This window comes from Rhinolophus sinicus, chromosome 4 (assembly GCF_057876585.1).
Source record: "Rhinolophus sinicus isolate RSI-liver-muscle chromosome 4, RSI-T2T, whole genome shotgun sequence".
In the NCBI taxonomy this organism is placed as follows: domain Eukaryota; kingdom Metazoa; phylum Chordata; class Mammalia; order Chiroptera; family Rhinolophidae; genus Rhinolophus; species Rhinolophus sinicus.
In genome coordinates, this window is record NC_142504.1 from 88,239,827 (window position 1) to 88,251,723 (window position 11,897).

Below are 11,897 nucleotides of genomic sequence, written 5' to 3' on the forward strand. Positions count from 1 at the left end.
TGTCCTCATCAGCTAACCAGCTGAAGAACATTGCGCTCAGGTGATGGCCCTTTTAGGCCAGTTTCACGCAGGAGGAAACTGTTCCCAGATGGCATGCTGCAGCGTTTCCAAATTTGCATCCCATTAAGTATGAACCAAGTAAGAAAACATGTTCTATAACAATTTGATCACCTGTGTCATTGGCATATTTTCACGTACAAAGGAAAACTCATTTTGTTCTTGTCCACACCCATGCCCCTTTTTGCAGTCGATACTTTGGGGACTGATTTCAGACATTTTACTACAAATACTTTCCTTTTCAGCACAATGATTTAGTTAATCAAGTATCATTATTCATTTAACATCGATCTGTCTCTTCCAGATTGTAAGTCCTGTGCCTGTTTGGTTTACCAGAGTATCCCCGTATTAGCACGTAATAGGTGTTCAATAAAATTTGTTGACTGATAGTCTTTATTAAAGCTGGCCCTGTTTTTGAAATTAATTGATTGATTGATTTTAAATGTACATTGTCTGTAAGGTCTAATTTCAATATTTCTCGTATGAGGTTTCAGCTAACAATGTATTTTGTATATTCCATTAGGTGGTTTCATATTCAGACTCTTGGGCGTTTATGATTCTGTGTCCCATCCTTGGTTCATCCTCCGCAAGTTTAGTCCAAATGCGTCTAAAAGAATATGAAAATCAAGGGCAATGTCATGTTCCTTGAATTTAATTCTATCACCAAATCTCAGAGTCACTGAAAGTCAAATGGTGTGCATGTGTGTGTGTGTTTTATTTTTACAATTCCCAAGTCCAGGCAATATCAATATGTCTTTCTGGGTGTTCCCTTCACTGTTGTTGAATCCGTGGGGAGAGGTTCTCTTTCACATGCCTTAGAGTAAGTGCCAAGACTCCTATGAGGTGGTGCCGACTGTTTCTCATTGAGACTCACCCTCATTCCTTCCTCAGCCTTGTGGGGTGGGGAAGGGCAGGTGGTATTTCCTTCCTTCTGTTTAAAGGTGTCCATTTATTTGCTTTCCGTTCAATACGTGCTAATCAGGTTCTAGCGCTACAGAAATGAAAGAAACAGCATGTGTGTTCAAAGATCTCACCACACAGGTGACACCAAGAGGGGAAAGACAGACTAATAAATAGGTGTGACACAGATTGTTTCAAAGACATACTACACTCTGATGCATGCATTTGTAGTCTGGGGAGAGTTCAGCACACAAACTGGAAGCAGAAGGAAAGCGGGCAGACACTTCCTAGCCTGCCTTTTCCCAATTCTTGTCTTGGGCTGAGAGAATTAACTTGCAAATCCCCCAATTAAAATCATGGCAAACATCATCCTATAGGAGCAAGTTATTTAAAATCTCTAAGCCTCATCTGAAAAATGAGGAAGACCACAGTACTTACCTCTTAAAATTGTTTGAGAATTAAACAAGACATTTTGTATTTTTGCCCAGGGCTGCAAAATAGTTGAGTAAGCCACGTCTGCCACCTGGTGGCAACATCAGGTAAGTGCAGGTTTTGTTACTTCAAGAGGCTGAAAATTAGTTCAGATTAAGTCCACAAATCCTAAAGGATGGCAAACAGTGCACTTCTCTGTCTGGCTTCCTTTATGGACTAGCTCTGAGAAACTTTTCATTATTGTTGTTGGAGCCCTTTAAAATTTTGTTCCTGAATTATTTTTTGGTCAGATTAATTTTCAACATACATTGCACCAACCATTCTTTTGATGTCCTGTTTTTCTTAGATTTTATTTTATTTTTTTTAGTATGCTGCTTTGAATTGGCTGTTCTCTGCAGCAGATCTAGGTTTTGTGTCCATGAAGCTTATGCCTAAGTTAAAAATCATCTTTAAGGAAAAGAATACAAAATAAAATTAGGTACAACAATGAAATTTACTTGCAGAAGAAAAAAAGGACTTTGGAAGAGATCTGTACAAATGAGGGGCCTTGAGCTTAAGATTTGTTACTTTTACAACAAATCCACCCTTTCCTGGTTTTCTTGCTGCTCTCCTTTCCTGTTCCTGCTTTATTGCAGGTTTCAGAAAATAAAACACAAAACACCTTTTGTTCACTTTCCAAAATAAATAGCCACATGAAGACCTGTCCTGGTCTTTTCTCTTCCACCTGTGGCTGAAAACTAATGTTTTGTCACTACTCCATCTATACTCCCCTGCAAACAAGCCATTCCTTAGCTTCTTCTCAGGCCTAGGTGTGTAGCAGGGCCTACCCTTAGAAGGATCATCCAGGGAAGACACTCATAGGCCTTGGAAATATGTTCAGGGTCATTTGGGCAAGGGATTCTGTGGTTCCAGATGTCTGGAGAGCAATCTAGACAGAGAGCAACATGGGTCCCAAGTGGGAATGAACTCTTGGTTCTATAGACTCCTTGCCCTTCAGGGAGGGGTGGGCAGAGTGAAGCTCTCTAAGGATGGAGCCTAAAGCAGGGCCTGTCTTGCCCTGGGTAGTGGCCCTACTGGTAAGAACTGTTCTAGACAAACTACCCCAGAGAGTGGACCTACAGACACTCAAGGAGAAGGGTGTTGGCCCACTGGCTTGATATACATACAGTAAAGCCCACCAAGGACTGTGCTGCTTTCAATCAGTTTTTAATCTAAATGAACAGCCAAGAACCACAAAAATTTGAGGCTAACCTCTACTGTTACAGAGAGAAAAAACAAAACAAAACAAAAAACAAAAGAAAATACCCTCAAGGAGCATAGAAACAGTGCAATGAAGTGGAAACTTTAAAGGAAATGTAATTAATAATATCAGGGAAATTCTGCAAACAAAAATAAGATACCTTTTTTAAAAAAACAGAACAATAAAGAATTCTTGAAAACTAAAAATGTGAATGCTGAAATTGAAAATTCACAAAAAGAGAAGGAACATGCAGTTGAAGAAATCTCTCAGAAAGTCTAACAACATAAAGAGATTAACAGAGTGAAAAAGTTAAGAAAATTAGAGGATCTGTTTAGTGGTCCACCATCTAAATAATAAGAGTTGTAGAAAGAGCAAGCAGAGACACCTGGAGAAGAAATGATCAAAGACATGATACAAGAACATTCCCACAAATAAAAGAACAGGATATCTAGATCAAAAATACCAATGAAATATCAACATGATGAATGGAAAAGAACTCACGCCAGGGCACCTCATCATGAAATTTCAGTATATTGCAAATAACTAGAACATTCCAAATCTTCCAGAGAGAGGGAAAAGGTTACATATACAAAGTAAATAATCACCATATCACAGACCTTCTCACTGGCAACAATGGAGCAATACCTCAAAATTCTGAGTGGAAATTATTTTTAACCTAGAATTATATATCAAGTGTATTAGACTGTTGAAGAAATGCAACAGTTACTCATAACTGAGTACTCGTGCCTCTTTGCAGTGTGATGTTACTTCTCTTCCCATCAGGAAGTGGAATGTATTTCCCTGCTCCTTGAATCTAGGCTGGCCTTGACTTACTCTGACTAAAACAAAAGTGGCAAAAGTGACACAGCATACATTCTGAGCCCAAGGCTCAAGAGAACCTGCAGCTTTTGCTCTTGAACTCTTAGAATGCTATCACAAGACTGCTAATAAACTCTGGTTTCTGGGCTCTTTCTAAGACTGTGCTAACAATTGTCACCCCAATATACTTGAATTAAAAAAAAAGAAAAAAAAAAGACTGCCAATGAGAAGAAGCCAGGTCTAGCTTACTGGATGAAAAGCCACACGGGGAAGAGATGAGCCATCCCTATTGCCCTCTAGACGAAGCAGCACACTTACCAGACATGGACAGAGGCTGTTGTAGTCCAACCAGCCTCAGTCAAGCTTCCCGTTGACAGGAGCTGCATGAGTGACCCTAGCTGAGCCCAGCCCAAATTGCTGACACACAGAATTGAAAGCAAATAAAATTTGTTGTTTTAAGCTACTACATTTTATAGCTGAAGTTTTGTTTGCCGGCTTCTTACCCATTGCATGTTCGATTTCCAGAAGTCTCTTTTTTATTTTGAATCACCTCAGTGCCTTTTAGTGCAAGCTTGCTGTGTTTTCATCAATACAACTATCTTATACACTTTGTGGATTTTCTATTAATCTTATTGGGGTTTACTCCATGTTCCAAATGCTACATCCATAATTCTTTTTTATTTAGGCCTGTCAGGCTGCTATGAAACAGCACTCCTAAGATTCTTAAAAGCCCTTTTGCTTAAATGAGAGGGTCTACTAGGCATTTACTACCTTAAATCTCTCCGAGATCTTAACAAAGAGTCTTATATCCACATTTAAAATTTGATTTTTACCAAGGTCATTTGCTAGCTGGACAGACGGAGGATGAGAAATTTTTGTTTTATTTTACAACCCAGCAAGTTTTAGCCCCTCTATATTTCCTCTAAATTCTGCTTGCAAACAGAATATACTTTATTGTATGCGGCAGAAGTACCTAACAGAAATTTTCATCATACTATCTAGAGATCTCCTTAGCCAAGTCCACAAGTTCATTGGATACATTTTCTAACTTCCAAATTACTGTAGGCCGTTGTTTTGCCAATTGTTTCATTGCTACATAACAGGGGTCATCATTTTCTCAGTCTTCAGGAATAATTTTCTTACTACTTTTCCTGGGCTAGACCTGGATTATTCCCATGGTACTCTCAGGTTGACATTACAAGAGGGTGAGAGCAGATGCTGTAAGGCTTCTTGAGGCCTAGTTTCAGAAGTCACACAGTGCTACTTCCAACATATTCTATTTGTCAAAGCAAGTCACAAGGCCATCCCCATTCAAGGAGTGGGGAAATAGACTCCACCATTTTTTTTAAAGGTTTTTATTTGAAAATATAGCTAACATACAACATTATATTTATTTCAGGTGTACACCATAGTTGTTCAACATTTATATACCTAAAGAAGTGATTGCCATAAGTCCAGCTGCCAGCTGACACAGTACCACACTATCACAATATTGTTGACTATATTCCCCATGCTGTACATTACATCCCCATGACTTAGTGTGTTTCACACCTGGAAATTTGAACCTCTTATTCTCCTTCACATTTACCCCCCTTTTAAAAATTTTCAATTACAGCTGACATTCAATATTATATTAACTTCAGGTAAGATATTTGTGGTTAGATATTTGTATAATTTAGAAAGTGATCCCCCTGACTAGTCTAGTACCCACCTGGCACTATACATAGTTATTACCGTATTATTGACTATATTCCCTATGCTTTAATTTACATCCCCGTGACTATTTTATAACCCCCAATTTGTATTTCTTAATCTCTTCACCATTATCACCCTGTCACTGAACAACTCCCCTCCCATCTATCACCCCCAATAAATCTAGTACCCCTCTTACACCATAAATAGTTATTACAATATCATTGACTATATTCCTTATGCTGTACCCTATGTCCCCATGATTACTTTGTAACAACCAATTTATACTTCTTAACCCTTTCCCACTTTTCACCCATCCTCTCCCATCTGGCAACCATCAAAATATTCTCTGTATCTATGTGTGTGTTTCTGTTTGTTTATTTTATTCTTTGGATTCCACATATAAGCAAAATCACATTGCATCTGTCTTTCTTTGTCTGTAGAGTCCACCTTTTGATGGGAGAAGTGGCAAAGTCATATTACAAATGGTGGGAATAAAGGGGGTGGGACGAATGACTGTGACCATCTTTACCAACAAAACTACCACACCTAAGCAACTGTGACAATAGAAAATAATGATACTTTCAGACATAAAAGTTCTCAAAACCTTTTTTCAGGAAGGTGCTGGAGTATGTATTTACAAAAATTGAGAGTACAAACCAAACCAAACCAAACCAAACAAAACAAAACCTCAAGTGACCTAGGAACCAGGAACTCCCACACAAGAGAGAAGCCAAAGAAATCTCTCAAGAATAGAACTATGAGAGCTGCCTTTCAAATTGGAGCAAGAGGATGGACTCCCAGAGTAATTAATGTCTCTGAGAAAAATATCTTAGGGAAAAGTGCAGCACTGAGAAATTATTTGACAGTGTCAAAAGAGGCATTTTCAGAGCTATTGCAGGACATGAGAGCTAATGAGCTGCTCAAGAAAAAATAAGTAACTGAAAATAATTGAAGCAAATGTTAACTTTAGGAAAATCTAAAAGTTGTATAAGAAAGGCCATGTAATCATGTGCAATACTTGGCACGGGCAATACATGTACTAATATTGTTCACAAAAGTGAACAATATTAGTATATCATCATTTTAAAAATCACAGACTAAGAATTTAACTGAAATTGTTATACAACTATATTGAAAGATGGAAAAAGGGAAGTAGTCTGTAAAAAATCTAAAATCCTCATGTAGGTTTTCCAGTTAAGACTGTGGAGTAGGTAAACGCTGTGCTTGGCACCTCTCATGATTATGACTAAACTACTGAACAACCATCATTAAGAATAGCCTGAATTCTAGCTGACCTGAAGTCCTACAACTAAGGATATACAGAAGAAGCCACCTCGAGACTGGTAGGAGGGATGGAGACATGGAACTAGCTGGTCCCACACCAATATGTGACCATTAAAAATCAGGAGGGATGTCTCAGCTGTGGAGGTTCCTCCCCGCCTCCTGGAGGAGCAAGGAGCCCAGCCCCACACCAGGATCTCCAGCCCAGGGTTTGTGTCAGTGCTGGGGAGAGAAGACCCCATAACTTCTGGTTGTGAAACCCATCAGAGATTGTGGCTCAGTGAGATGGAGGGTGACTGCAGTCCCAGGTGCTCCTCTTAAAGGGGTCGTGCACAGACTTACTTGCTGATGGACTCACCTGCTCTGAGCTCCAGCACTGGGGCAGCAGCTCAAAAGGTGTCAGGACAGATGGGGAGTAACTGAATTGTCTGACTTCAGGATGAGGGCTGGAGGGGCAGCTTTCTTCCAGAGGGAGGAGCTGGTGGAAGCCATTGTTTCTTTGTTGAGCTCTTCCCCTTCCTAGCATGCAGACGCAGGAGGACACCACATCTGAGTTTCCATTAACTTGACTAACTCTGTTCCTTTGCCCTGATTCTCTGAGACCCCACCCCACACAACTTTCGGGCACACTCAAACTGCTTCCAGTGGCTTTTGCTTACAAACAGCCTGCCTTGGCTCATGCTGCAAACTTACTGAAAATCTCTCAAAAGATTCACAAATCCCAAACAAGCAGCATCTGGCTTCGATGTGTCCTGCAAACTTGGCTGAGCAGCCCTAAGCTCGATACTAGCCACAGTCGGCCAAAGTTCATAGCTTGGCCTCTTCAGGCACCTCCAAGCCCAGTGCAGGTGACGGCCATCTGTGGATTGCTTTGTGGCTCATGCCAGGTGGCCCTGGGCAGGGCACAGGCTGTGGCTGAACTTGGCTTGCAGTGGGTCCCTTCCTAAGGGGGCCTTGGGGCTGGCGCCTTCAGTGGCTAGCTTCAGACTGAGCAGGAGCATCACCAGGCCACTTCCAAGGATGACACACCCAAAGGGCAGAATGGGCAGGCACCAGAGGCCTGCTAAAGAAAATCCTGCTCTGTAGGGTCATCTGCTGCACCACAACTCCTTAGCACTACAGTCACAGCCAGTCCTCACAACCAATCAGCCTGAGGACCAATCCCTCCCAGTGACATGAAAAAGCAGCCAAGGCTCAACTACACAGGAGGGCACACATCGCCCATACATGAGACACACCTGGAGCATCCAACTCCGGTGACCAGGGAGACTGTGCCACTGGGTACACAGTACATTTACTACATAAGGCCACTCTACAAAGACCGGGAGAATAGCAGCCCTACCTAATACACAGAAACAAACAGGGAGGCAGAGGCAGCCAAAATGGGGAGACAAAGAAATATGTCCCAAATAAAAGAACAGAGCAAAGCTCCAGAAAAAGAACTAATCAAAATGGAGACAAGCAACCTACCAGATGCAGAGTTCAAAACACTGGGGATAAATATGCTCCGTGATCTCAGGGAGAACTTCAGCAAAGAGATAGGAAACATAAAAATCAAGATAGAAAACATAAAAAGGAACCAGTCAGAAATAAAGACTACAATAACTGAAATGAAGAATACATTAGTGGTAATCAACAGTATATTAGACAAAGCAGAAGACTGAATCAGACATTTAGATGATAAAATAGCAGAAAACACCCAATCAAAACAGTAAAAAGAAAAAAATAATCCAAAAAAATGAGGCTAGTTTAAGGGGCTTACGGGACAACATCAAGCATAACAACATTCACAGCATAGGGGTACAAGAAGAAGAGAGAGAGTGAGGAATTGAAACTATCTGAAGAAATAATGACAGAAAACTTCCCTAACCTGGAGAAGGAAATGGATATTTAAGCCCAGGACATGCAGAGAGTACCAAATAAGATGAACCCAGAGAGGCCAAGATACATCATAATTAAATGCCAAAGGTTAAAAACAAGAAAGAATCTTAAAAGCAGCAGGACAAACACAGTTAGTTATCTTCAAGGGAGCTCCCATAAGACTATCAACTGATTTCTCAACAGAAACTGCAGGCCAGAGGGATTGGCACAAACTATTCAAACTGATGAAAAGCAAGGACCTACAACCAAGACTCCTCTACCCAGCAAGGCTATCATTTAGAATTGAAGGACAGGTAAAGAGCTTCCAAGACAAGAAAAAGCTAAAGGAATTCATCACCACTAAAACATTATTACAAGGAATGTTAGAGGGACTTCATTAAGAGGAAAGAGAGAGAAAGAGAGAGAGAGAGAGAGAGAGAGAGAGAGAGAGAAAATATAAATAGTAAAATGGCAATAACTACATATCTATCAACAATTGCTTTCAATGTAAATGGATTAAATGCTTCAATCAAAAGATAGGGTAGCTGAATGGATAAGAAAAAAAGACACAAACTTATGCTGCCTACAAGAGGCTCACTTCAGAAGGAAAGGTACACACAGACTGAAAGTAAAGGGATGGAAAATGATATTTCATGAAAATGGAAACAAACAAGGCTGGGGTAGCAATACTTATACCACACAAAATAGACTTTAAAACAAAGATGACAAACAAGAAACAAAGAAGGACCTAGTAATATCACTTCTGGTTATTTATCCGAAGAAACTGAAAATGCTACTTTGAGGGGACATGTGCATCCATATGTTCATTGCAGCATTATTTACAATAGCCGAGATATGAAGGTAACCCAGGTATCCCTGAATGGATGAATGGATAAAGAAGCGGTGGTACATTTATATACAATAGAATATTATTCAGCTATGAAAAAGAATGAAATGTTGCCATCTGCACAACATGGATGGACCTAGAGGGTATTGTGCTGAATGTAGTAAGTCAGATAGAGAAAGACAAATATCATTTGATTTCACTTATAGGTGGAATCCAAAGAACAAAATAAACAAACAAATGACAGAAACAAACTCATAGATTCAGAGAACATTTTGATCGTTGCCGTGGCGGGGGGGGGGGGGATGAAAAAGGGGAAGGGATTAAGAAATACAAATACATAGTAGTCATGAGGATGTAATAGTATATACATATACATATAATATAGTTAATAATACTGTAATAACTATGTTTGGTGTCAGATGGCTATTAGGTTTATTGGGGTGATAGATGGGAAGGGTTTGGGGGCCAGGGTGAAAAAGGTGAAGGGATTAAGAATAACAAATTGGTAGTTACAAAATAGTCAAGGGGATGTAAAGCAAAGCATAGGGAATATAGTTAATAATATGGTAATAAGTATGTATAAAGCCGGGTGGGTGCTCAGCTAGTCAGGGGGATCACTTCTTAAATTATATGAATGTCTAATCACTATGCTGTACACTTTAAATTAATATAAAATAATATTGAATGTCAAAAAATCAGTTAACTGAATAATAAAATATCCTTGATTCTGCAAAAATAAAAATCCTCATATAGCTTGATAGAAAGTAAGTGTACTGTTTAAAATTCATGGATCAAAATATAGCAGTGTACTTACATTATTTAGAGATGCATGCCTCTGGGAAGTGAGGTGGGATGAGGGTGGGAGTTGTAAAATAGGGAGCTGATTTTTTTGGTCTTAACTTTTGATTACTCTTGACCTTCTGAAAAGCATTACATAACTGAAAAAGAATGACTTCAAAAAATAGGTTGAGAAAAAATTAATTGGCTGTTAGAGGAAAAAAATATTGCTAAGAGCAGTTTTAAGGGAGTTGACAGGGCAAAAATCCTTACAAAAATTAAGGATAACCTATATGATTAAAAATTTTAAAGGTTTCATTTTAGGTGCCAGTCACTATTTGAAGTTTTAGGGTTGAAAATGAATAGGGCAAATTCCAATCCTGAAAGTCTTATAGTTTAGTAGGTAGGCATATGGGTAAGCATGCATTTACAATACAACATGTAAAAGGGACATTTAGAAAATAATTTGAGGCCACAGAGGAGAGACAATCCTTGTTTGAGATGGAGTTGTAGATGGCTCTCTAGAAGCACTGACCTTAGAAATGAGTATGAAGGATAAATGTATTCAGCTGGCCAGTTGGGCAGGGAAGAACATTTCAGGTTGAAAAGCTCGCCATAAAAATCTCAGCATGTTTGGGAAGGGATGAGAAGTTCAGAATGCCTTGAAATAGGATGGGAAGCGGGGAATGACCAGAGATTAACCTGGAGTGATAGATGGGTACAGATCTTAGAGAATCTTGTGACTCATGCTAAGGGGGTTGGTATGTCAGGATTTTACCCTAAGGTGTGATACATCAAATGCACATTTTAGAGTAGTCACTGGCTGTGGGGAAGCCAGTGGAAGATCAAATGCAAGATGCAAGTCTGGGGAAGGGAGACTTGTTAGAAGGCTAGCATAGGAAGTGAGGGCTAGACAGGGACAAAGAGTTAAGAAATATTTTAGAGGCTGATTCAGTGATAGGTTGTAGTGACCAAATGCAAGATATAGGATTCACAGATGACTCTGATGTTCACTCATTCATCAGACATTTATCGTCTGCTTTTGCTGGGCTAGGCATTCTGCCAGGCACTAGAGGGTATAGGGTTGGGTACAGTATGGTCCTTATCCTAGAGGAGCTTTCAACTTAGTGAAAACAGAGAATAAGTTAACAGGAATTGTAGCTATGATGCTCTAGTCTCAAGAGAACAAAGCAAAGAGGGAGTTGAGAAGTAACTGTCAAAAAGGGAGACGGTGAACCCAGAGTGGGTACCACTACTGAAGCTGAGGGGAAGAGAGTTTGGGAAAGGAGTGATCTATGGTGACAGGTGCTGCCAAGAGTAGCAGGGCTGAGGTATCCCATGGATGGGGCAATTAGGATAGCATTGATGATCTCAGAATATCAGGAAAGGTTGCCCACCGGCTGCTGTGGATGTGAAGCAAAGAGGCGATGAGGATGCTGAGAAATGAATACAGCTCTATTTTCAGAAGCTGGTCAGGAAGTCAAGAAGAGACAAGCCAGGGGGAGGCAGGCTTCATAAAGATGTAGCTTTTAAGATGGGAAATACTTGAGTACTCTCATCAGGACCAACTATACATCTTGTAGAGCCCAGTGCACAATGAAAATTTGGAGCTTCTTGTTAAATTGCTAAGAATTGTAAGACAGCAACAGCAGAGCATGAAACCAGGGAGGGGCTTTTTAAGTGCAGGGCCTTGTGTGACTGCATAGGTTGCATGCCAGGAAGCCAGTCCTGATCCCCAAGGGAAGGAACCCAAGGAGGAAGGAAGAGGGGGCTGGATCAGCGATAGAGCCTGGTCCCAGAGCAATCGGGAAGGGAGGGACTCAGGGTCCAGATGGAGGTAGAGCAAGAGGAAAAACAGGGCTCTGGTCATCTCCTGAGATGGAGGAGATGGCAGATAGAGAGGAGCGGGTGCTGGAAGGGCGGACTTCACACTGGAGGGACGGTTTTCTTTATTGAATAATCTGTAGGTAGCGGAAAGTGGCAGAAGTT